Source organism: Erinaceus europaeus, chromosome 8 (assembly GCF_950295315.1).
Source record: "Erinaceus europaeus chromosome 8, mEriEur2.1, whole genome shotgun sequence".
Classification (NCBI taxonomy): domain Eukaryota; kingdom Metazoa; phylum Chordata; class Mammalia; order Eulipotyphla; family Erinaceidae; genus Erinaceus; species Erinaceus europaeus.
The window spans coordinates 90,633,485-90,661,236 of NC_080169.1; the positions used below are offsets into that span (position 1 = coordinate 90,633,485).

Genomic DNA, 27,752 nt, shown 5'->3' on the forward strand with positions numbered 1-27,752 from the left:
TAGTATTCCATTGTGTTTACATACCACAACTTTCAGCCACTCACCCGTTGTTAGACACCTGAGTTGCTTCTAGGTTTTGGCTATTACAACTTGTGCTGCTATGAACATGGTTATACACAAATCTTTTTGGATGGGTACGTTTGGTTTCTTAGGCTATATCCCCAGGAGAGGAATCACAGGGTCATAGGGTAGGTCCACCTCTAACCTTCTGAGTTCTCCAGACTGCTCTCCACAGGGGTTGGATCAATTTACATTCCCACCAGGAGTGCCTGAGGGTACCTTTGTCCCTTTGTCCCCACAACCTCTCCAGCATTTGTGGATGTATAACATTTTCAGAGGAGTGAAGTGGTATCTCATTGTTGTCTTTATTTGCATTTCTCTGACAATCAATGACTTGGAGCATTTTTCATGTTTGTAGGTCTTTTTGGATCTCTTCTTTGGTGAATATTCTGTTCATATCCTCACCCCATTTTTGGGTGGGGTAGGTTGTTTTTTTGTTTGTTTGTCTTTTTGATTTTGTTTCTGGGTTTGCCTTTCTTAATTTTCTTACAAGCATTTAGCATCTTCTTTTTCAGTTATACTGAATTGTTATGTCTTAGTCAAAGACATCTACAATCATCTTGAGAGTATCTCTTTTACATGGGAAAATCACACAGGTGCTGCATAAATAGCATTATCTCAGCATTTAATGAGAAAAAAATTGATGGCTTCTATATCAATTTTGTTGATGTAAATTAACCTCATTTCAAAATACTTAGTTGTTTGCTCCCACTTCTCTGAATTAAAAGGGTTTCATCTGAGTATTTATTGAACATTGATGTGTCACATGAAACTTTTCCTTTTCCACTCAGCACTAATGAAAATATTTGTCTTCTACTTAACAGCTCCTTTCTTTAAAACTTGCTAGACTTGTTTTTTAACTTAGTAACTTCAGTGCAGACCATAACAGAGATGCCTTAGATTTTCATCTCTTTCATTCCTTAGGAAAAGAATGAAGGAAAAATGTTCCCAAACTGCAGACTGAATAAAGAGAATGAAGTCTCTTAATTTACAAAATAAACACTTTTAAACTATCATTAAATTTATTTCTTTCTAATAAGTATTAACAAGAGAAACTCCATTGCATAACAATATGAAAAGCACAAGTAGAAATAATTATTCATTATTAACAAGTATATAGTGTTTAGAATTTTAGTGTTGTAGAATTTTAGCTAACTCAAAGTAAACATATAGCATATCCACATTTTTATACCCTGAAAACATTTCATTCTACCTAAAAATACTCTTCTGGAAAACTACCCATGCAATTTAAACAAATTGCTAAAACATAAAGATATGTCATTGTAGGTAAAGGTATAGTCAGTACAAGAATATTTTAAACTACTTCATTGACTCTACAAAATTATTCCACTGAAGCTAAATAAATAGGCATCAAATTACTGCCCAAAAGAATCAGCAGCTGCTTCTATTTAAAGCTTTCATATATGTCTCTATTGTTCCCTTCCTACTCCACCAAATTAACCCAGGAAAGAGACAGAAGGATTAATTTCAAGAGCTCTTTCTCCCTGCAGGGTACTGGGAGGTGATGGAATGGGGAGCAGCTGCATTTCCTGAACTATTCTGTCCCTTCTATTTATTTTTCTTTCTTTTCTTTCCCTCTAGCCTCTCCCTTCCTTATATAATCTTAATTAGTATTCAAGCTTTCAATTATATTGATATCTCGACAACTCCTACCATAAGTACATCTTTAACCCAGATTCCATCTATTGGAAGTTCCAGATTCTACCATTCACTGAACTGCAGGATAGCTTGAACATCATATGAGTAAAATGGAATTCTGAGTCATGGAACACTGTATCACTTCTCAAAAAGTGGTTAGTGGAATCATCATCCATTCAAATAATTTCCAACCAGAAATGCAGATTTTACTCATAGTTCATCTTTTTCTCCTATCCTTACACTGTATTCACCCTAGAAGAAAATCTACAACTCTAGGACTGGCCTGTAGCACCTGGTAGAGAGCACAGTTATAATGATCATGGATCCAGGTTCAAGCCCCAAGACCACATTTGCATCAAGGGAAGCTTCACGAGTGATGAAACAATGCTGCAGGTGTCTCTTTCCTCTCTTCCTCCACCCCCTATCTATCGATCTCTTCTTTCCTTTCAATTTCTCACTCTGTCTATTCAAAATAAATAAATAATATACTTAAAAGAAAATACACAATTCTTCTGCAAAATAATTTCAAAATTCATATTCTCTCTCACCTTTTGTTGACTCTGTTCCCTTTAATCCATTCTCTATAAAATACTAACAAAACATCAATAAAATGAGATATTTTATTTGATAAAATATCTTTTAATCTCATTTGAAACAAAATACAACCACCCTTACTATGACTTACTGGTCTATATTTGGAGTCTCAAACATTTTCCTATCCTTTGGACAGGCTATTCCTTCAGTCTGGAACTCTAGTTCCTAACTTCCTCACAAATAGTTCCATCAGTGTTTGAGATTCTTTTTGAAATCTCATTGCTACTGGTCCTGCCTAAAGTAGATGCTTATTCCAACCAATCTCTAGAGGTATTGTTTATCCCTTACTTATTTCTTTCTCTTAACCTTTGTTTTATTTATTGCACATGCATTATCTCATGTAGTGATCCTCACTACCATATGCAATAGAAATAGTCACCCAATTTCTCCCCCTTTTGGGGAAATTAATAGTTTACAGTTGACAGTGAAATATAGTAGTTGGTACATGTGTAACATTTCTGTTTTTCACTCACTTTAACACCATACCTAGGTCCTCCTTTGCCATCATCTTCTAGGACCTGAACACAACCCCCTACCTCAGATTTCTTTACTTTGGTGCAATACACCAAATACAGTCCAAGTTCTGCTTTGTGTTTTCCCATCTGTTACTACTTTTCAACTTCTATGAGTGGTATCACTCTTTATTCATCCTTCTCTTTCTGTCTTATCTCACTTAAAATGATTTCTTCAAGCTCCATCTAAGGTGGGGTGAAGAAGATGAATTCACCATTTTTAATAGCTGAGTAGTATTCAACAACTTTCAGCCACTCACCCGTTGTTAGACACCTGGGTTGCTTCCAGGTTTTGGCTATTACAACTTGAGCTGTTATGAACATGGTTATACACAAATCTTTTTGGATGGGTATGTTTGGTTCCTTAGGCTGTATCCCCAGGAGAGGAATCACAGGGTCATAGGGTAGGTCCACCTCTAACCTTCTGAGTTCTCCAGACTGCTCTCCACAGGGGTTGGATCAATTTACATTCCCACCAGGAGTGCCTGAGGGTACCTTTGTCCCTTTGTCCCTACAACCTCTCCAGCATTTGTGGATGTATGACATTCTCAGAGGAGTGAAGTGGTATCTCATTGTTGTCTTTATTTGCATTTCTCTGACAATCAATGACTTGGAGCATTTTTCATGTTTGTAGGTCTTTTTGGATCTCTTCTTCGGTGAATATTCTTTTCATAGCCTCTCCCCATTTTTGGATGGATTTATTTTGTTGCTGAATCTGGTGAGATGATTATATATTTTGGTTATTAACCTGTTGTCTGATGTGTGGCATGTAAAGATCTTCCCCCTTTCTGTAAGGGGTCTCCTTGATTTGTGGTTTCTTTTGCTGCTCAAAAGCTTTTTAATTTGCTGTAGTATCATTGATTTATTTTTGTTTTAGCCTTCCTTGCAACTTGATTTGTATTATTAAAGATGACTATAAAATTTAGATGGAAAAGAGTTCTGCCAATATTTTCCTCTATTATTTGATAGTTTATGGTCTAACATCCAAGTCCTTGATCCATTTGGAATTTACTTTTGTGTGTGGTGAAATGTAGTGGTTCTGTTTTATTCTTCTGCAGGATTCAACCCAATTTTTCCAACACCCTTTGTTGAAGAGACTCTCCCCATTTAAGAGTCTGAGCACCTTTGCCAAAGACTAGATGCCCATAGGTTTGGAATTGCCTTAATTTTATAGACAAAGATACTGAGATTTTTAGTAGTAAATAAATTTGTTGAATGCTACACGGTAATGATAGAACTTGAGTTTTAAGCCACATAAACCAATTCAAAAGTTAGACATCTTACCATACTCTATATGGCTAGAAAGTTATCTGGTTAGGTCAAATCTGGCTGATTTTGAGTTCTTTTTTTTAAATAAATCATACTGATTCACTATATTTGAAGGACTAGTGACCAGAGAAACACTTGTCATATTCCCAAATTAAAATTTACTTGATGCACACAAATGTATTGCACCTATATTGTAGGAAATGCCAAAATATTAAGAGATTATTGAGTGTACAATAGGAAAAAAGGAGAATTATGAGCAATCTCACTTTATCCTCTCCAATTTTCTATTTATACATTATTCCAGATTTTTTTTCTCTAAAAGTATATTAGTTACAATTGGAAATATCACAATGAAATTATTGCCAGATTCTATGCCTGCACTAAGAATCTACTGGTCCTGACAGTCATTTGTCCCTCTTTCTTTTTTATTAGACAGGACATAGAGAAACTAAAAGAAGAATCAGTAAATACAGAGGGAGAAAGAGACATCCCTGTAGCTTGGCAGGTGGCACACCTAGTTAAGCATACATATTACCATGTACAAGGACCTGAATTTGAACCCCTGCTCCCTACCTGCAAAGAGGAGGCTTCACTAACAGTGAAGCAGGTCTTCAGGTATCTATTTTTCCCTCTCCATCTCTATATCTTCTCCCCTCTCAATTTCTCTCTTTCCTGGCAAATAAAATTAATAGAAAAAATAAAAAAGGCCATTGGTAATGGTGGATTTACAGTGAAGACACTGAGCCTCAGCGATAGCCCTGGAGGCAATAAATAAAGAAAAAAGAAAAAGAATGTGAAATGTAAAATAAGTGTGAGTATAAATCAATACATATTTAACTAAGCTAAGTTCAACTGAAACATTTGCTATATACATAGTAATTTCATAAATCTTCATTACTTCCACAATTTTTATTCATTTATTTTTACTTCTGTGTTGTCATCAAGATATCACTGCTATAAGCCAGCTGTTTCAGACAGGAAGAGAGACCATTGGAGGGAGAGAAGGAAAGATACCATAACATCAAACCTTTTCTGGGAGCAGGGGGGTCAGAGTGCCAACTTTCATCATGTACCTGATAACCAGGCACACTATCCAGGTGACGTATCTTATGAACCCACTTCTGTAATTTTTATAACTTCATTGATTTTTCATTAACTTTATAGACCATTGTATAGAAATTAGCTAAAGTTGTTCTATTCAGTTGAGATTAGTCATTAAAACCTTGTTGGGGATATAGAATAATCATTATGCAAAAGACTGTCATGACTGAGGCTCTGAAGTACCAAGTTTGATACAAAGCACCACCACTAAACAATGCTTTAATTAAAAAAAAAAAAAGCAGTACCACACCCACTTGAGTGCACATGTTAATGTGGACAAGGATGGGATTCAAGCATTCACTTTCTACTTGCAGAGGATGAAACTTCTGGAACAATGAGGCAGTACTGTAGGCATATCTCTTTCTTTCTCTCCTTCGTCTTCTTTCAATTTCTCCATGTCCTGTCTAATAAACAATATAAAATAAGCTTGAATATAAATATAACTGCTTTTCTGCCCATGTCCAGCAGAGAAGCAATTACAGAAGAAAGACCTTCCACCTTCGGCATCCCATAATGATCCTGGGTCCATATTCCCAGAGGGATAAAGAACAGGAAAGTTTCCATGGGAAGGGATGGAATGTGGAACTCTGATGGTGGGAATTGTGTGGAATTCTATCCCTCTTATCCAATGGAATTGTTGATCATAAGTAAATCAATAAAAAGAAGAAGAAGAAAAAATGGCTGTCAGGACCAGTAGATTCTTAGTACAGGCACAGAGCTCCAGCGATATACCTGGAGCAATTCAAAACCAAATAAAATTAAACTTAATGGAAATTATAACCTTGTTATAGCCTCATGAGATTTAGTTTATTTGCTTCATATTTTCTGATGAAATACGTAATCAAAAGTCTTTGGATCTTTCTAAGTAGTCCTAATGATTATTTTTAAACTGTATTTTCATGTACATTTGAAATTAACAGAAAGAATAGCATAACATTTACACATCCATATGACAGATGCTTTAAGAGAACTTTGATTTTTTTTCATAGTTCTGAGTAGGACCTAGAGTTCTGTCTGCAACATTTGCTTGCTCCAAAATCACTATACTGCACATTCAGCTTCTATTGTCAACTTGTTGGCACTTTCATTCCTAGATCTAAAGCCCAAACTGTAAACAGCTAAGCTGAACTGTGACAGCCCCAGAATGAATTATACACTCCTCTAATTGTCCCAAACACTTTATGAGAGCAACCTCTATGCACATCATACGTGTATAACATAATGGCTTGGTTTTTTTTTTGTCAAAAGACATTAGTAACCATATTTTCAAAGTTAAAATTAACTTTTGAGACTAGGCACTGATGTATGCAGTAAAGCATAACATTCCAGCTCTGTTAATTCCATAGAAAAGTGCTTCCTAGGCATACAGAGAAAAACATCAAATCCAAGTAAGGTTCTCAATAAGGGATATTTTCCCCTTTATATATCTTCCTGTCAATGAAAAGAAATGTATACATATATTTTTATGGCAATAAGGCAATTTTTTAGACTCAGTGCCTATACAACTCCACTGTTCTAAGTGATTTTTTTGTTGTTGTTGTTTGTGTCCTTGCTTTTTTGAGAGAGGTTCAGAGATAGTACAAGTGAGAGAGGGAGAGAGAAAAAGAATAAGGGCATCTGCAGTAGTGCTCCATTATTCATGAAGTTTCCCCCTACAGTGTGCTGGAAGTTTGAACTCAGGTATATGCTCACGATGATGTATGTATTCTATTAAGTAAGCCATCACCCAGCCCCTCACCTTTCTCTTTCTTTATATGTAAACATTGTGGGAATTTGTGGTCTATCTCTGTTCCTCTCAATTCTATCAATTTTCTTTTAATTTTGTTTGGATTTGGGGTCTTCTATAGAATTATACTTTTAAAATTTCATCAACCATAACAGTATGCAGAAAACAAGTTTGTTTTTTTTAAAAAAAAACAATTTCCTCCAGAGTTTTGAAGTAGGATATTTTACTTCAAGGAATTGTTGCAGGAGCAAAATAGCAGCCACTGCAACTGCGAATAATATCAACACCAGTGTGTGTGACTGATGGGTCCTTACCAGTAAGGTCTTAAGGAATTAGTAAACTGCTCACAATATATATGGAGATTTTTCTCACTCCAGTAGGGTATGAGATATGTGATCTCTGGGAGATTGTATGAAGCCAGAGCTTCACTACCATGAAGTGTGAACTTTAGAGTTCTTGCAAGGTATCATTTACATTATACAGCTCATTGCCTAACATTGCACAAGGGTGTATGGAGTCTCTATTTGGCAGCCAGCCATGATTCATTGCAACTGCATATTGTCAAGGCAGCTGATCCTTTACACACACACACACACACACACACACACACACACACATACACCACACACACACACACACACACACACACACACACCCCTCCTTCAATGCAGAAATTAACCCTGTCTCACCTAGTAACACATACACACCCTTGTTTTCATACCACCCATAAAAATTACATTTACTAATGAGGGCCAGTTGTATACCGATTCATTGCATATATTGTTATGCTTACAACATCCAATGAGGTAGACATTATCATAACCAATTGACAGATGAGAAAATAAAGAGGTTGAATATGATGCCCAAGCTCTTAGAATTTGTGGGAGGCTTAACTGTAATTCAAACCAATATCTGTCTCATTCCCCAGACCTCTCATCATTAATAATCAGTAATCTATTCATGCATCACAATAGCATCTATAGAGGAGAAACAGCTCTTTTGAAGTGCAAACTCATGAAAAAAATCATGAGGAAGTTAGATAAATTCTATTGAATTTAATAGCTTATCCTTATTGCCAGGGTTGACTTGCTTAAGAAACATAAGAACCTATGATTACTTAAAGTGTGTGCTTTTATATAAATGATCTATTGTATTTGAAATACATGGTACTTAAATGAAATAGCTTAATTTAAAATAAATAGGCAAGAATGTTATAGGAGTTCCATAAAAGGAAAAGAAATGTCTAATAATGTGGACAGAATTCAGTATGTTAAAGTTCAGTTGTCTTTCTCCCAAAGGACTAGCCTGGCCTGACCTTCTCTAGTTAATTTAATACAACCTAATCTACTGGCCTCAACATTTTGATATCAGAAGCTTGACTGTGTCTGCACACTGAAAGTGATTCCTATTAAGTGAAATTTCTGGTTCATCCAGACTTTTTTTTTTTACACAAGAAAAGTCATTAAGAGATGATTACTTTAAAAATATTTAATTTATTACAGTTATAAGTAAGAGAAGATTAGGTCTTTACAATTTTCAGTTCATTTTATAAACTTTATTATCCCACGTGTAAAGCTAGTAAGTTTTCACAACCACTTTAAAGGATGTCTTTAATTACAAGCTAAAACAAGTTGTAAGCCTTGTTATTTAAACTCAATTTAACATTCTAAACTGCATTAATACACTTAAGATACTCAGTTGCTTTCTATGCATATATAAATTATCTAGAAAACTTTCTTAATTATTTAAGCAGTACTTATAAAATTAATAAATGAATCTTTAAAAGTGGTTTTCTTTAAGTTTTTCTAAGCATTCAGGTATTATATATAAGATTAATTGTTTTCATCTAGATACACAATTAGATCTCTAAATGCTGTTACAAGATTAACCAGTTATTCTAAAAAGTTACTCTTGCAAATGCTGCAGGCAATTAATATAGCAAGTATACATACATCAGTATAAAAATATTCTATTTGATTTTTTTAAACATTTCAAAAATTAATCCAACATTTTCCTACATATAAAAATTCTTTTCCACAAAGAAAATATACTATATCACAACATTTTATGGAATTGTATACCCGTGTAATTTTTGGAGTTGCCTTTTCACATCATCCTGGGATAAAACGGAATCTTGTCTATGACAAAAAATAAACATTGAAGATTACAAGAGACTGTAGATATAATAAGGATTTAAAATAGAAAGAGGACTTCATGTATCCTTATACCTTTAGGGGTGGATTGCTTACTAAGCGAATTTTCAAGTCAAGCAAGTGTTTAACTCCCACCCAGGTGGCCATATGCCTTAATTGAATTTTTAGTTCTTTAGTTCTTAAGACTAATAAATATATTCATATATAGGTGTAAAGACACATGAATGTAAAGCAATCCTGCATTTTTCTCACATTAATCAAACTACAAAACTATTCCTGGACATTGAAATCACATTGAATTTTGAATGTCTTAGAACATTGTCTATTTTACTCACAACTTCCAACATCATTCAATTAAGAAGCACAGTAGCAAAGCTCTCAACAATAAAGTATCAAAGCAACTTGCCTGTGTATTAATTTACTAGAAGTATAACTGCTAAGTTCAAACACTTAAACTTTGGTATACACATTATTTATCTACAAAAAGTCCACTTAAAGAAATGAGTTATCTGAAGGTTGTTTGGCTAAATATGGAACCATCATAAGAAGAGGTTATATATGATAATCAATGATGGCAGCATAGTACAATTTGATATGTCTGCCAGGGTTTAGAGGAATCTCATTGATAGTATCCCTTTCCACTGTGCTAAGATTGCTACCTATGAAATGACAAGTATGGGTCAAACATATGGAACTGAAAATATTAGTTTTGCTTACTGACAAAGGCTAGACTAATGGCAGTCCTTTCACTATGCATCTAAGTGCACTTAATCATTTTTCTGTCGCTGGAATAGTTGTTCAACCCCAGCCACTTACAAAGTGATTTCCTGAGTATAGGGGAGTAGACAAAATTGTATTCATGATGCAGGAAGGATGATTTCCTAAGAAGATAAGGGGCAGGGGTGGAGAAAAAAAATGAGTAGATATGGGGGAGGGGGAGAGAGAGAGAATTATTCTACCTTTTCTCTTTCAAATTTCACTTACTAAAGAAGACATTTCTTGTTCTTTGAGGAGGAGCAAATAGAGATGAGAGGGTCAATGAGTGGTTCTACACAAAGAATGAGAAATAAATGCCTCTCAATTCCTGGTGATAACTGTCTCCTCATGAAGGATTGATTCAAAGGAGTCAAGGAAATATTGTGTACCTGAATCCAACCTATGAAGACTTCATGGAATCAGAATGGACTCCAATGGTATATATGACTTGATAATTTTTACATTTCCATGCTTCTTTTACAGGTCAAGCCATTTCATCATTTTCAAGGCATAAGAGCCCTCTCTACCCATACCCCTTCAACATCAATTCACACAGGACATTTGAATCTACCATGAAACACTGACCCAGATTTGTACTAATGTTTGCCTTTTGTGAACCTCATATTAGTGATTTATCAAAATTTCAAAATTCTGGAATTCAAAAATCAATGCAACCAGTACCACATCGGCATGTTTCACTTCAGACTGTGTCCAGAGACTTCAGGCATGGAGACTTCAACCCTTCAGCTTCATTACTCTAGTGAGACCTTTCCTAGCTCATAGGACTCCTTAATTCCATTTTAGGTGGTACACCTCCTAACAAAGCCTCAGAACCTAGATATAGACCAGGGTCCATAAAATAGGGCATATGTACACATGTATCTGTAAGTTAGGGGAAAATATATACCTTAAAGCAAAAGTGCTCAATAGTTTGCAGTGAGTCAATAAATGCAGCAAGCAAGCAGAAAGACCTAAAAAAGACAACATAAAGTACCTAATAAAATAGTTTCTACTTAGACCTAGATACCCTCCTCACCTACTACCTATTTCACTTTCCTCAATCACTCCAAAGCTAACCTTGTCAGACAAAGTAAGGATTACAAAAGCTGGATAAGGGCAAGAGACCAGCATACTTTAATGATGGCCCTTTTTGTCACTACCAGGCCACCGTATCACCCGGGACCCTAGTCAGGGAATCCTGGGATTCCCACAGAGACATGATGGGCCTAGACCTCTAAAAGAATCACTCTCTCCACTGTCAGTGCTCATCTCTATCAGGAACAACATTATGGACCCCTTTGTTGGTCCCTATAGGACCTTGCCCTCAATGTGGATCAACAACAGTAGGGACTGTCCCATTCTCAAAGGGCGGTTGGGCAACATACTCTACCACTCAAGGAAAATGGGTCCTGAAATTAGTGAAGCCTGGAATGTTTCTATCTGTGATGACAAAATGCAAGCTCAGACCAATAGGAATGCAGAGGTTACACAGGCTCCTATGTTGAATATGGACCCCAGATCAAATCAATGAGGTTTACAGATAACAATATTTAGCTACTTTTCCATATTTGGGAGTGACTTTCTTCTCTGATCCAGCTTTCTAATCCTTCTTCCAACTATAACACCATTTCCCCAGACAATACCTTGGGTCCACCTGCATGCTAGTTGTCACGCTCAGGCAAAACTAGTAAAGTCAGGGGCCCCTTGTCATATACCTAAAATAGATCTACTAGCTTTCTCCAAAATGGAGATGTCAAATCTCATCTACTATATTATTGCCTTTAGGTTCCTGATTATTAAACAATTTGTTTTTTTTCATAAACTTAAACAGCCAAAAAATCAAGAGGGTGATATAAAGTGGGAGGAACAGAGAGACACCTGCAGCACTGCTTCACCACTTGCAAAGCTTTCCCCCTGCAGGTGGGGACTGGGGGCTTGAACCCGGGTTCTTATGCATTGTAATATGTGTGTTCAACCAGATGTGCCACCACCTGGCCCTGATTATTAAACAATTTGTTCTGCTTTATATCTTAATTCTTTTTCAGCCACAAGGTTCCAGATGCTACCATGATGGCAACCTGACTTCCCTGGGCAGACAGCCCCACCAATATGTTTTGGAGTCAAGCCTTCCCAGACCCCTGCCCCACTAGGAGAAGACAGGGATAGGCTGGCAGTATTGATCAACCTGCCAACGCCCATGTTCAGTGAAGAAGTAATTACAGAAGCCAGACCTCCTACCTTCTGCACCCCATAATGATCCTGGGTCCATACTCCCAGAGGGATAAAGAATAGGAAAGCTTTAAAGGGAGAGGGAGGGATATGGAATTCTGCTGGTGGGAAACCTTTGGAATTGTACCCTTCTTATCTTATGATCTTGCCAATATTTATACTTTTATAAATAAAAAATAAAATAAAGTTCTTTTTTTCAAAAAAATATATTATCTTTATTTATTTATTGGGTAAAGACAGTCAGAAATTCTTTCAGTAAGGTTTCATTCTTCTACAACAATTCAGCATTCAGAACAAAAGCTCAGTTTTAACAAAACCCATGACCTGGACTTGTTTAAAACTGGGATGAAACTTGACATTTGAGGAGAGAAGTATACTAGAAAGAATCTACCAGATAATAGAAGTGGATTATTAAAAATGGAACTGGGACAACCTAACTTTTTCCCATCTTCTATTTTTCACTGCACCATTTCCTGCCAGTAAATAAGGCAAGTCTTGTCAAACAACCAGAGAAAGATAAAATATAAGAATATAGAAATATTCTATTAAACTAAAAACCTAGTCCCCTGGTTAGTCAGGAGAGTGTCTAGAGACTCTTGATGAAATAATCTGAAAGCTAAAGGTAACTTTCAAGAATTGAAAACAGATAAACACAGCTTTTCAAAAATCATTGATTATATGTATGCCTGGTGTTTTAGAATATTTTCCCTGCAGTGTCCATTGTTTATCCATATTAGTAAAAAAATAACCTAAAATTAATGCCAAATGCCCTAGAAAAATGCTGCAAAGAAAATGCAGTACTTACAGGATTACTTCTGCTTCTGCTCAAAGGAGTTTGAAAGCTTTATATCACTCGGTGGCATATTTCATTTTAAGCAAGCTCATCTACTTTCATCTCTGTGCTATGTATAGCATGCAGAACTATCTTCACAGATCAAAGGGAAACTCACTGTACTTTATTTACAAAGGCAAGTTTAATGGGTAACCAAGGTACCTATTTTATTAAGCTGACTAGTCCCTTTGAACTCCTACCTCTCCTGATCCATAGACCATAGTCAAGTATGGAAAAGGCTTGCTTGAATCTGGAAAATGTTCTTAATTGGTGCACTTCCTTTGAACAACATGCCTTGAATTTTACTATGCTAAAGTGTACATCAGAGGTCTCATCAAGACTTATGAGTACAATCCTTTAGGAAACAACAACAATAAAAATACAACCAATATTGTAAAACAAAAATGTTATCTCTGTAACAATAACAAATAAACCTCATTCCAGAGTACAGAACTGTGATAGTTGGGGAGTCAGGTGGTAGCGCAGTGAGTCAAGCGCACGTAGCGCAAAGCACAGGGATCACCATAAGGATCCTGGTTAGAGACCCCGGCTCCCCACCTGCAGGGGAGTAGCTTCAAAAGTGTTGAAGCAGGTCTGCAGGTGTCTGTCTTTCTCTCCCCCTCTCTATCTTCCCCTCCTCTCTCCATTTCTCTCTGTCCTATCCAACAATGACAACACCACCAACAATAATAACTGCAACAACAATAAAAACAACAAGGGCAACAAAAAGGAAATAAATAAATATATTTTTTAAAAAAGAATTGTGATATTAGTAGTTTTTGCAAAAGCTGATGCACTTGCTATTGGTAAGGAGTAGAAATAGTTGTATAAGTAATTTGCAAAATCTGCTTGCTTGACCAATTTCAAGTATCTAAACTAAATGATAAGTATACCTATAAATTGCCAAGGACCATGATCAGAAAGCAAATAATTCCAACATTGCCCCCTACTTCTCCCCCTCTCCCTCTCTGTCTCTCCCTCCTGCCTTCATTCTGAAACTATAAGTTCATCCACAACTTAAATTCGTACTTTTGTTGTGGTAACCAGAATAATTCTCAAAAAGTTTAGAGACAGTTTGTTTCTGTTCCCCTCATCTTCAAGGTTATATATTCCAGTTCTCTAGAGTAGTTTTACTAGAGTAAAACCACCCTATAGTTGTCTTTTATCTCTTTTCTTACTTAATGATTATTTCCAATTCCATACACTTTGTCTTAGAGGACAGTCTTTTTTTCTTTCTTTCTTTCTTTCTTTCTTTCTTTCTTTCTTTCTTTCTTTCCTTCCTTCCTTCCTTCCTTTCTTTCTTTCTTTCTTTCTTCCTTTTAACTTTTTTAAAATTTTTTATTTATAAAAAGGAAACATTAACTAAACCATAGGATAAGAGAAGTACAACTGTGCACAATTCCCACCACCAGAACTCTGTATCACATCCCCTTCCCTGATAGCTTTCCTATTCTTTAAGCCTCTATGAGTAAGGACCCAAGATCATTGTGGGATGTAGAAGGTGGAAGGTCTGGCTTCTGTTATTGCTTCCCCGCTGAACATGGGCATTGACATGTTGATCCATACTCCCAGCCTAGTGGGTAAGGCCTCTGGGGAAGCAGAGCTCCAGGACACATTGGTGGGGTTGTCTGTCCAGAGAAGTTTGGTTGGCATCCTGCTAGCATCTGGAACCTGGTGGTTTCAAAGAGAGTTAACACACAAAACCAAACAAATTGTTCAAGAATCATGGACATAAAGACTGGAACAGTGCAGATGAAGAGTTGGGGCAGGGGTCCTCCATTTTGTAGATAGCTAGTAGGCATATTTTAGTTAAATTCCAAAGGTCCTGTGGCTATACTAGTTTTTTTTTTTTTTTTTTTCCTTTTCTTTTTTTCCCTGAGCCTGGAATCTGATATGCCAGTGGATCCAAGTTATTGTCTGGGGAGATCATGCCATGGCTGGAAAAAGAACCAGAAAGCTGCATTGCTGCCACTCACGTGGAGTGGATCCAGCCAGGGGGAAAGTCTCCGACCCTCCCTCACTGGCTGTAGGGGCCTAGTGATTCAGAAAGGAGACACCGGGGAGTATTTTGGTACAAACACTCATTTATTTGGAGATAGTTACGGGATTATATAGAGAGTTAAACAAAGAACATTTTTCACATATGTCAGAAATTACAGGTTTCTTAAAGGTCAGCTTGCCATTCTGGTAGGGGGTTGGTATGACAAGAATTGATGCCATACATAAAGGTCAAAATGATTAGTCTCCATGATGCAGGCAGGTTAATTATCCAAAGGCATTTGAGAGCAGCATAGGGCTTAAACCAGTAAAGTGAGATATAGAAAAGAAAAACAAAACTTGATGTAAATCATAGATATCAAGGAACACAAGGAAATAGGATTTGGGGCTTTTCACTGCTAGGGTGTATGATAGAGTGTGTTCTCCTATATGATCAAAAGGTGAAGTGGATGTGTGAACTTTGAATGAACCCTAAAACAGGCAGCTGTTTGTGCCCTGCTGCTAGCAGGGGAAACTAAGTGTGAGAGGCTTGTAGGCTTTCTGTGAGCTTGAGAGATTAACAAGGAGAAACTGGGTCTGGGAGACTTTTCCCTCTTGGCTCATCTCTATATGGAGAGAGGCTAACAAATGGGGTGTCTTTCCAGACCTCCATCCAAGGACCTCCATCCAAGAACCATCCAGACCTCTATCCAAGAACCATCCAGACCTCCATCCAAGCTTAGCTTCCCTAAGCTCTACCAAGCTTTCACATAGTCCCACACTGGATCAGGGAAGAGAGTAGCTCCCTAACATGGGAAAGGGGTATAAATACTGTTGACTGTAAACCACATCGATTTGATGTGATCAGGGGCCCATATTCAGCTTAAGCACCAATGTGACCTTTGCCTCTAGATCTGAGCTCACATTCTGTGGTCATGAGTAGGAACATTCCAAGCTGCCCCAATATCGACCCATCTTCCTCAAGTGTAACAAAGAATATGTTGTCCATCCTCCCTTTGGAGGATGGAACATTCTCTACTGTTGTTGATCCAAGTTGAGGGCAGGTCCTATGGGGACCTACAAAGGGGTCTATTGTGTTGTTCCTGATAGAAATGACTGGTAACAATAGAAAGAGGGTTTTGTTCGAGGTCTAGGCCCATCATGTCTGTTCGGGAATCTCAGGACTCCCATCACATAACTTCTTTAACCAGTCATCTGTAGATGGGCATTTAGGTTGCTTCTGGTCTTTGGCAACTATGAATAAGGTAGCTATGTATATAGGGATACATGTGTTTTTGTTTTTGTTTTAAATATTTTATTTATTTATAAGAAAGATAGGAAGAAAGAGAGAAAGAACCAGACATTAGTCTGGTACATGTGTTGCAGGGGGTTGAACTTGGGACCTCATACTTGAGAGTCCAATTCCCTAACTACTGTGCATCCCAGACCACGGGATACATATGTCTTTAGATAAGTGTTTGCCTAACTTTAGGGGAATGCCTAAGAGTGGGATCGCTGAGTCATAAGGCAATACTATTTTCATTTGTTTAAGGACTCTCCATACCAGATTCCAGGGGGACTGCACCAGTTTGCATTCCCACCAGCAGTGTAGAAGTTCCTTTATTCACAACAACCTCTCCAATACCTACATATTCCTGTTCTGGTGATGTAGGCCATTCTCACAGGAGTAAGATGAAATATCTATGTAGTCTTAATTTGCATTTCTCTAAAGATAAGTGAAGTGGACAATGTATATATCTTCTTTAGAAATATGCCTATTGATTTGACCAAGTTTTTTATTGGGTTAATACTTTTTTTTCCTTTTGTTGAACTATATCAGTTCTTTATAAGTGCTTGACACCAATTACTTGCCTGATGTGTGATGTGTAAATTATTGTCTCCCAGGTACTGGGTTTTCTGGTTAGCCGTGGGTTGTTTGCTTTGATCCATTTTAATTTGATTTTGGTGGGTGATGCTAAATGGTGGTCTGGTTTCACTTTTCTGCATGTGGCTGTCCAATCTTCAAGCACACTTTTTTGAAAAGATCTTCTTTGCTCCACTGAATATTTGACTTCTTTGTTATATGTTATATATACAACCATATGTGGTTGTATATGTGTGAATTCATTTCTGGGCTCTATTCTGTTCCATTAATCCAAGTTTCCATCCATATTTAGTCCACTGGATTTTATTGTTGTTGCTGTCGTTCCTTTTTTTTTTTATTCTGAGGCTAGTGGTTTACAGTACAGTTGTTGGAACATGAGCAAAATTTGTCATCTCACTTAGATATATGCCTGCAAAACACTCTCACTCCCAAATTGTGTCTATCACCTTGTACTAGGAACTGAAAACCCCTATTCCTCCCAAGCCTTTTCCTGCCATACTTCTCTAGAGTCCTTTGCTTTGGTGAAATACACCACCAGTTCAAGTTTTACTTTGTGTTTTCTCTTTCTGCTCTTGTTTCTTAAATTCTGCCCAGGAGTGAGATAATCTCAAATTATTATTCACTCTCTGGATTATCTCACTTAACATGATTTTTTTTAAGCTCCACCCAAGATGATTTGAAGAAGGTAACTTCATCATACCTAGTAGCTGAGTTATATATATATATATATATATATATATATATATATATATATATATATATATATATCACAACTTTTTATATAAGTGTATATATATATATATATATATATATATATATATATGTATATATGTATGATTCACAAGATTGTGGGATAAGAAGGGTACAATTCTATACAGTTCCCACCACCAGAGTTCTGTGCCCTACCCCCTCCAATGGAAGATTCTTTATTCCCTCAGGAGTATGGACCAAAATCCTTTATGGAGTGCAGACAATAGAATGTCTGGCTTCTGTAATTGCTTTCCCACAGCTTAATTCATACCCCCAGCCTGTTTCTATCTTTCTCCAGTGGAGTAGAGCTCTGGAGAGGTGGGTTTCCATGCCATGTTGTTGAGGTCATCTGCCCAGGGAAGTCAGGTTGACATCATGGTAGCATCTCAAATTGGTGGCTAAAAGGAACTAATATATAAAGAAGAACAAATTGTCTAATAATAAGAAGTCAAAAGGTAAGAATATAGCAGATGAGATTTGGTGTCTTCATGTTAGAAGAAGCTAGGAAATCTGTTTCAGATATATTCCAAGGGGCCCATTACTTTACTATTTTTGCCTGAGCCTGACAGATAACATGCAGGTGGGTTAAAATATTGTCTGTGAAAGTGGTATCAGAGTTGGGAATAGGAGTAGAGAGCTGTATCAGGGCAGAGAGTAGCCCCCAAATATGGGGAAAGTAAATAAATACTATTAACTGTGTACCTATTGATCTGACCCTAGGGCCCATGTCTATTCATATTTAGCACAGGAACCTGTGTAACTTCTGCATCCCTGTCAGTCTGAGCTTACAGTCCATGGTAACATATAGAAACATTCTAGACTGAAATGCGTGTATCATTTCAGGACCAGTCTTCCTGAAGTAGCAGAGTAGGCTGACCCAGCCTTCCTTCGGAAAGTAGGGCAGTTTCTACCATTGTTGTTCTACATTGATGGCAAGGTCCTACAGAGGCCCACAAGAGGGTTTATGGTATTGTTCCTCATGGATATTACTAGTGATGATGGAAAGAGGGAACTATTAGAGGTCTAGGCCCATCATATCTATGTGGGAATCAAGGATTCCCTGAGTAGGGCCCCACAACTTTTTAATCACTATTGTTTTGTGGTATAAACTGAAGTTGGTATTATAATACTTCATTTTATTTTCCTCTTTTCCTCAGAAATACTTTGGCTATTCATAGGTTGTTTGTGTGTGTGTGTGTGTGTGTGTGTGTGTGTGTGTGGTTCCACACAAATTTTCAACAAGTTGTGCAGTTTCCTTGAAAAATATCATTGGGATTTTGATAAATATTACACTGAGACTACAGATAGCTTTTGGTGAAATGGCCACTTCAATAATGTTTATTTGTACAATCCAAGAAGAATATTCTTCCATTTCTGTGTATCATTCTCTGTTTCTTATAGCAGTGTTCTATAGTTTTCATTTTAAACGTCCTTCAACTTATTATGAAATTCACCCCAATGTATTTTATATTTTATAGATTATCCCAAAGTCATGATTTCTTTTGGTCTAATTGATCTGTGTTTCAGCTATATTCATATTCAATTTATTTTTGTATTGTTAGTTTTCTGAGAGGTACTCTAGGATCTAGGAAATAAAAGAACAAGGAAAGAGAACAAAACAACTTTTCTACTTTCTTGAATGTAAGAAATGGTTCTGAATGAACATTACTAATAGTTGACATTTATAGGCCATTAACTATATGCTAGGCACATGCAAGCACCCTTGGTATAGTAGTATTCATGATCCTCTGAATAGGCACTATAATCAATAATGATGTAGTTGAGTTTAGAGAGATCAATTCACCAACATGACATCTGTTGACAGGGAATAACAATGAATGTGAAGCATTTCTCAAAGTTCATGCTCTTGACCAACTCCTATTACTTCTACTATATGGTAAAAATCTTCCATCTATAATTCACCAAGGCTATAGAGATCAATGAGCAAATCACTTTAAACTGATTTCTTATCAACAAACTTCATTCTTTAATACCCACTTGGTATGTTGCACAAATTCCCAAATTTCCCTTTAAAAGTGATTTCCTACATCTATATACAGTAATATTATATGTAGAGAATATTTATACTTGTTCATTTCTGGGAAATCAAAGAAAAGAAGAGTTATGCTTTTATTTTTCTCTTTGTCCTTCCAGGAGCCAAGTGGTCTGATTTGTTCCTAATACTCATGTATAAGTAATGAGTTATCCATATTCAACATTTTAATTAAAGTGGTTCAAAATATCAAATGTTTTTTTGTAAACAACATGAGCATTAGGGATAAATCATACTACTTGGTCACTACTTGGTCACTATTCAATATGTCAGGGGAAAAATAGGTTGGATATGTCTCAAGATTAACTGCCTAAATTATAGTTCTAAGTATATATTCCATTAGTGTAATCACTTAATGTTTTATATTTGTAAATTGATTGAATTCTGACACTGGGTTTAAACTGTTAAAGAATTTCTAAAAATAACTTTTTTTTCCACAGATGCTTAGTTATCTACAACCTTAGACCAGATAGGTCAGAATCATCTGGTCCTGTCAGTATTTAAGATATAGTTATTATTAGATAACATTGAATAGCATAAGTCATGGTGAAGTCAAGTATAGTATTGTAAGTCCTAACTATGGAAATTTCAATGTAAACTGAGCTCCCAAGTAAATTAGTTATAATAATAACAATCTATTGCCTTCTTAAACTCTAATAATATAAGGAACCTTCTCTATTCTCCTTAAAATCCTTTTCTTCCAGTCCTGGAACCTCTGGAACTTTGTATTTCTTGATGCCTCTCTTCGTGATCTCTTACCCTGTTACACAGCCCTGCTGACCTCAACTAAATCAATAAAGCCAGTGCCACCATGCCATGTTATGTTGCCATTTCCTTTTCACTTCTGATTGTATCCAGGGACACCAAGCCTAAGATGTCAACCTTCCAACTTCAATAACCTGGTGAGACCTCTCCTAACAGTTGGGACTACTCAGTTCCATTTCAAATTGTGCACTCTCTAATAAAGTTACAGACCCTAGATATAGGCTAGGGCCTAGGGGACTGGGTACATCTATACACATATCCATTAGTTAGGGGCAACTATATACCTTAAAGTAAAAGTGCTCAATAGTTTGCTGTGATTAGATATAAACTTTGTAATCTCAGAAAGCAAGTACGAAGGCCTAAATAAGATAACCATAAATTTTCTAATCATCCCTGATCCAACTTTCTGGTCCTTTTCTCAGCCATGACATCATATCCCCAAACAATAATTTTGATCCACCTGCATATCAGATTTCAGGCTCAGAGGGAAAAAAAAACTAGTATAGATACTTCTGACAGCACCAGCATTATTGTCACTCCCTTGGTAATCTTTAGAAGTAACACTGTATACAATTGGCCAAGAGACATACTAATATATATATATATATATATATATATATATATATATATATATATATATATATATCTGTCCTTGTAACAACTTTTATCAGAATTATATTATTTTATTGAATTATAACAAGTAAATAGAGAAATCTGAAGCTTAACTTAGATCCCACGAAAACCTATATGTATTTCCTCCCTAACTTGAGGTCAGACCCCACAAATCTAATACTGATTTGGATAGAACAGATGACACTCAATGCTTAACAACCAGAAGAAAGTCTAAGCTAATCAGAAAGGACTAGAAAAGCAGGAAAAGGTCAAGAGACTAGCTTACTTAATAATGGTCTTTTGGCCAATATGAGGCTGACGGGGTGCATCAACAGAAGCCTTAGTCAAGGAAATCTTGGGTTCCCTCATAAATATCATTGATATAGACCTCTAATAGACCCCTCTCTTCACCATCACTAGTAGCTTACATCAAGAATATCATCATAAGCCCTCTTGGGGGCCTCTCTAGCACCTTGCCCTCACTGTAGAGAAACAATGATAGGGACCAGTTCACTATTTGAGGAAGGCTGGTACTGAAATGAATGCAGCTTAGAATGTTCCCATCTGTGACCATAGGCTGTGAGCCCAGACTGACAGGGCCTAGGAGATTACACAAGCTCCTGTGCTAAATGTAAATATATATAGGCCCTGGGTCAGATTGATGGGATAAACAGTTAATTTCATTTATATATTTTCTTCAAGTTTGGTAACCACTCTCTGCCTTACTCCAGGCCTATTATTAACTCTGATTATACCTTCCTAATGTTTCTAGTCCACTTGCATATTAGCTATAAAGCTTAAATAAAAATTACTAAAGTCATGGACCCCTTGGAACATATCTCAAATAGACTTCCTAGTTTCTCTCCACCCTAATATCCCTATTTTCATCTACTCTATTCCTACTTTTTGGTTCCTGTTTATTATTTAATTTTATTGTATTACCTTAATTTTATATGTTACTGCCTTTCAGTAACAAAGTTGTAGATATTACTATGATTTCATGTGGCTTCTCTGGGCAGAACACGTCGCCTATGTGTTTGGTACCTCACCTTGCCAGGGCCCTACCCCACTAGAAAGATAGAAACATATTGGGGGTGGTGTGTGTGTGTGTGTGTGTGGGTGTGTGTGTGTGTGTGTGTGTGTGTGTGTGTGTGTGTGTGTGTGTGTGTGTATTGACCTGCCAATGCTCATATTCAGTGAAGGATCATTTACAGAAGCCAGAATTCTCCCCTCATGCAAACCAAAAAGAATTTTGGTCCATACCCCCCAGAGGAGGAGCAATGTCAGAGTAAGATGACAAGAGGGCTCTGAACTTCAATTCCATCAAGACCCCAAGAACTATAGAATAAAGAAGACGAAAGGAGGGACATTTGGAAGCAGCAATAGGTATAGGTATATCTTAGCAAGGAAAGGAAGGCAAAACCATAGAAAAAAATGAATATATATATATATATATATATATATATATATATATATATATATACATATGTAGTTATAGAAATGACAGTCAACCCACATCTGTGAGCTCAGGAGAACTACTGCAGTATCCAAAGGAGGGAATGGGGACATAGAACTCTGGTGGTGGGAATGGCTTAGAATATACCCATGTTTTCTGATAATTTTGCAAATCAACATTAAATTGCTAACAAAAAATAAATAAAACTATTGAATATGGCTGAAAATAAATCATTATGCCATAGGAAACATAGAGGTCTGATGTGTGTCTTCCCAAATTCAGTTTTAGATGAGGAAATGGTTGAAATGTATGCTGGGGTTTTATTGCTTTGTATCTGTGGTTACTTGGTATGATAAGAGAAAACACTGGTTTTGTTTTCTTTGTAAAGTACTTTAATTTCATTCCACATTTAAATTAATTAAAGATGTTAGAGAAAAATATCTCTGGGCCAGGCAGTGTCACACCTGGTTAAGCACTCACATTACAGTGTAAAATGACCTGGATTCAAACTCCTGGCCCCCACCTGCAGGGAAAAGCTTCATGGGAGGTGAAGTAGGGCTGCAGGGATCTCTGACTCCTTTCCTGTCTATCTACCCTTCCCCTCTCAAATTCTTTCTGTCTCTATCCATTAATAAATAAATAAAACTATTTAAAAAATAGAAAATTAGTTCAAACTGCCTTATATTTTAATTCCTTTCTGAATAAGAACCCAGAGAAAGAACATTTACTACTTTACCTATTCATTTTTTTCAACCTTAATTTTTTTAGTGTAAGGAGACAACATAGATTATTCCAGAAGTTCTTCGGTAAAAAGTAGTCTTGCATGTAATCATCATAGGTAGTAGAGGAATAAGATTCAGAAGCAGTTGAATAGCCATAAATATAATTTTCCAGATCAATAAGTTATACTTTATTCTTGGATATATGACCTCCTATCTGTGCAATTTTGCCCTCTCAGCCATTTTTCTTATTCAGAGAAAGAGAGGCATATAGACGACACAGAAGTATTAACCCTCTCCTCATTATTAAAGCCCTCCACTCCCCACAGTGCCATAACCTCTCCCATGTGGTGCAGGTTTAGAGTTTAGTCAGCTCACATGGCAAATCACATACCCTGCTTGGTGAACTCTCTTTCCTGTCTAACAATATTACTTTTAAATGGCAGGTAATCTTATTTTTCTCTTATCATCTTTATTTCTACCCTAATCTGTACATAAAGATAATATTTTTTTCATGTGTAGGTGAGGAATGGAGAATTTTCTACGTAAGTATGGGTGTATAGATGAGAAGTTTCTAGATGGAAGTAGCTTTAAAGTTTGTCATTCACATGGCTACATTGCAAAATACTCTACTTCTGCAGAGATAGAATTATATGTAAAAAAAAAGTGTTTGAAGTTAAATGTGCCATATAATTTAATCATGGATGAATAAATGTTCAGAAGAACACACACATTTGTGCAGAGCCAAGAAAATTTGAAAGAGCATCTAGTGGCACCCTATAGGTAGGGGAGTCTTAAAACTTTGAAAATCAGTTTGGTATTAATAGGTGGTATAGTGGTAGGATTTTTTCATGAGGTTCTGGGTTTGATCCCTGGCATCACAACTGAAGTACTGCTAAAATAACTATGGATTTATTTCAATGAGAATAGCTAGAGATAGCCTGATAAGTGAGATGAGTCTTATTCAGACATTAATAATAATTTTATTTTGTTAAATGTTTTTAAATTATATTCAAACTAATTAAATAGAACCAAGCAGAAATAATGCATAGCAAAAATTAGACAGAGATAAAATAAGACAGAGGATTACATGTTTTAAATCTCCCCCCCACTCATCTAATACAACTAACCTGCATTTCCTTTTGACTATATAATATGAAGCATACACACATTCTCCCATTCTGCTTTTGCTGTATTTTTCTCTCTAACACACACACACACACACACACACACACACACACACATTCTCTCTCCCTGTGTGTTTTATTTATTGTTTTTGCAAAAATAATGTTATATATATTAGTATTCAAAGTATTTATCCTTCAAAAAATACCACAAATAGAGGGCTGAGTGGTGGTGGACCTGGTTAAGCACACATACTACTAAGCACAAAGATCTGTGTTCAAGCCCCTGCTTCCCACATGGAGGGAAGGATGTCTCACAAGTAGAGAAGCAGGTTTACAGGTGTCTGTCTTTCTCTCTCCCTCTCTGTCTCTCCTTGTCTTCTCAAGTTCTCTCTTTCTTTTTTTTTTTTTTTTTTTTTTATTTTTTTATTTTTTATTTAAGAAAGGATTAATTAACAAAACCATAGGGTAGGAGGGGTACAACTCCACACAATTCCCACCGCCCAATCTCCATATCCATATAGCTTTCCCATTCTCTATCCCTCTGGGAGCATGGACCCAGGGTCATTGAGGGTTGCAGAAGGTAGAAGGTCTGGCTTCTGTAATTGCTTCCTCGCTGAACATGGGCGTTGACTGGTCGGTCCATACTCCCAGTCTGCCTCTCTCTTTCCCTAGTAGGATGGGTCTCTGGGGAAGCTGAGCTCCAGGACACATTGGTGGTGTCTTCAATCCAGGGAAGTCTGGCCGGCATCCTGATGACACCTGGAACCTGGTGACTGAAAAGAGAGTTAACATACAAAGCCAAACAAATTGTTGAGCAATCATGGACCCAAAGCTTGGAAAAGTGGAGAGGTAGTATTAGGGAGGTACTCCCTGCAAACTCTAGTATACTTCTGCTTTCTTACTTTGGTGCCATACTCCAAACTCAGTCAATTTCTGCTTTGCGTTTCTACTTTTTTTTTTTTTCACATGCATAACATTCCCCAGATTCCCATTTAGCAATACAACCCCCACTATTTAATTCATCATTTTTCATGGACCTGTATTCTCCCCACCCACCCACCCACCCCAGAGTCTTTTACTTTGGTGTAATACTCCAATTCCATTTCAGGTTCGACTTGTGTTTTCTTTTCTAATCTTGTTTTTCAAGATTAATTAATTAATCTTGTTTTTCAAGTTCTCTCTTTCCAATAAGAACTGGGGAAAAAATGACCACCAGGAGCAGTAGATTCATAGTGCAGGCACTGAACTCAGCAAAAAACATGGAGACAAAACAAATTATGATGGGTTAAAAATACAAATGGAAGTCATACTTTTATATAGCTGCATTGTGTAGATACCTTGAAGTTTATTAGTTCCTCTATTAAAAACACTCAAAAGGTATTATTTACCAGACTGTTTTTAATTTATATAATAGCTTAGGTCATAGAAATCAAATATATGTGTCTGAAGAAATAAATCACAGACAATTAAATGGAAGGAAGAAAAATATTTACTAATTCAAGACATGAGCCTTAGTAAAGTGGGAAATGAATAGAGTGATATGATGCAATGATGTTTCTTTTTTTTTTCATTTTTTGGGGGGTTAGTGGTTTACTGTACTCTTAGTGGTATATGGGCACATCAATATATGATTCTTTTTCAACCCTCCCAAACCCTTCCTCCCTGGAACCTTTTGCTTTAGTACAGTACACCCTGCTCAGTCCAAGTTTTGCTTGTGTTTTCCTTTCCTGGTCTTGTTTCTTAAGTTCCACCTATAGTGAGATCACTTGGTGTTTGCTCTTCTCTTTCTGACTTATCTCACTTAACTCGACATCTTCAAGTTCCTTCCAAGATAAAAGCATAGGCGGCAATTTCATTCTTAATAGCTCAGTAGTATTCCACTGTGTATATATATCACCACATCCTTAGTAATTCATCTGTCTTTTCACATCTTGTTGCTTCCACGATTGAGTTATAATTAATTGTGCTGATATAAATATATGTCATATTAATTTATTTTACTCTGGGTGTGCTGCTTTAATCCACTATATTTTTTCAATTTAATTCATATGATAACTTTTTCTGAGATTAAAGGTTTTCATATTTCAGTCATATTGTTTGAAAAAATTATTTTATGACATTGTTATTTTATTCAGAGCACAGGTGAACTCTAATTAATAATGGTATAATACATATCTGGGGATAACTCTTCCTGATAGTTTCTAGAAACTGGACAAAATGATACTCGGGCAATCTGTAAAGTAAACAAGAGTAGGTGAATTGTAGAAGTTAGCTGAAACTTGTTAAGTACCTAAACTAGGTGGGTGAGGCCCTAGCCCAATAAGCTTTTATTTTCCTCTTAATACGGTGAAATTAATGAAGCATGTCCTCAGAGTAAGGTGACTCTGATATGAGGGCATGTACATACCCAAACCAAAATCTAAGCTTTTAAAGACATTAGAGTAACAAATTAAATGCTAAGTAAAATCAGTCACAATAGTTGATTAATTTTTTATATAATTTTTACTTATAAAAAGGAAACACTGACAAAAACCATAGGATAAGAGTGGTACAACTCCACACGATTCCCACTACCAGAACTCCGTATCCCATCCCATCCCCTGATAGCGTCCCTATTCTTTATCCATCTAGGAGCATAGACCAAGAGACATTATGGGGTGGAGAAAGTGGAAGGTCTGACTTTTTTAACTGCTTCTCCAGTGAACATGAAGTTGACAGGTCGGTCCATACTCCCAGCCTGTCTCTCTCTTTCCCTGGAGGGGAGGGGTTCTAGGGAAGCAGGACTCCGGGACAAATTTGGTTGCGGATATCTGCCCAGGGAATTCCAGTTGGCATTAGGATAGCATCTGGAAAATGGTGGCTGAAAAAAGAGTTAACATATAAAGCCATACAAATTGTTGACTAATCATGAACCTAAAGGCTGGAATAGTGCAGATGAAGAGTTGAGGGTCTGTTTTGTAGATAGTTAGTAGGCCTATTTTAGTTATATTCCAAAAGGCCCATGACTATACTAGTTTTTTTTTTCTATGAGCCTTACATCTGATATATGCAGGTGGACCCAAGTTATTGTCTGGAGAGATGATGTTGTGGCTGGAAAATGACCAGAGAGCTGGATCAGGGAAGAGAGTAGCTCCCAAATATGGGAAAGTTGTATAAATATTGTTGACTATTGATTAAATTTTAACCCATAAATAATCAATAACCTTCCTTTGCCTCTGCTTTTTTATTTTCTATGAAAGTGAATCCTTAGCTTCTGTTAACAGAGCACTACTTATACTTCTAGTTTCTTGCTGTCCAATTTTAATTGATTTTTTTTTTGCTCAAATAAATTCTTGACACTTTTTAATATGCCTCTATTTATCTTTTGAAAAATACAGAGGACTGATGATTTAAATTATGGCAGGTTTCTTAGCAAAAGCCACAAAGGACAGACAATAATGGAAGAATATCTTTAAGCTTCTTGGGAAAAGAACTGTCAACCCAGAATTCAAGGGAAAAATATTCTCTAGAAGTGAAG

General features: G+C 36.5%; 1 long non-coding RNA gene across 1 annotated transcript; it reads right to left on the reverse strand.

Annotated features, from left to right (window-relative positions):
- Positions 1-486: 486 nt before the first annotated feature.
- On the reverse strand, positions 487-12,953 carry LOC132539789 (uncharacterized). The gene is made up of 2 exons (XR_009551082.1): positions 12,865-12,953; positions 487-1,020 (listed from the first exon to the last, which is right to left on the reverse strand). It is a non-coding gene; the product is annotated as an uncharacterized LOC132539789 (long non-coding RNA).
- Positions 12,954-27,752: the final 14,799 nt, after the last annotated feature.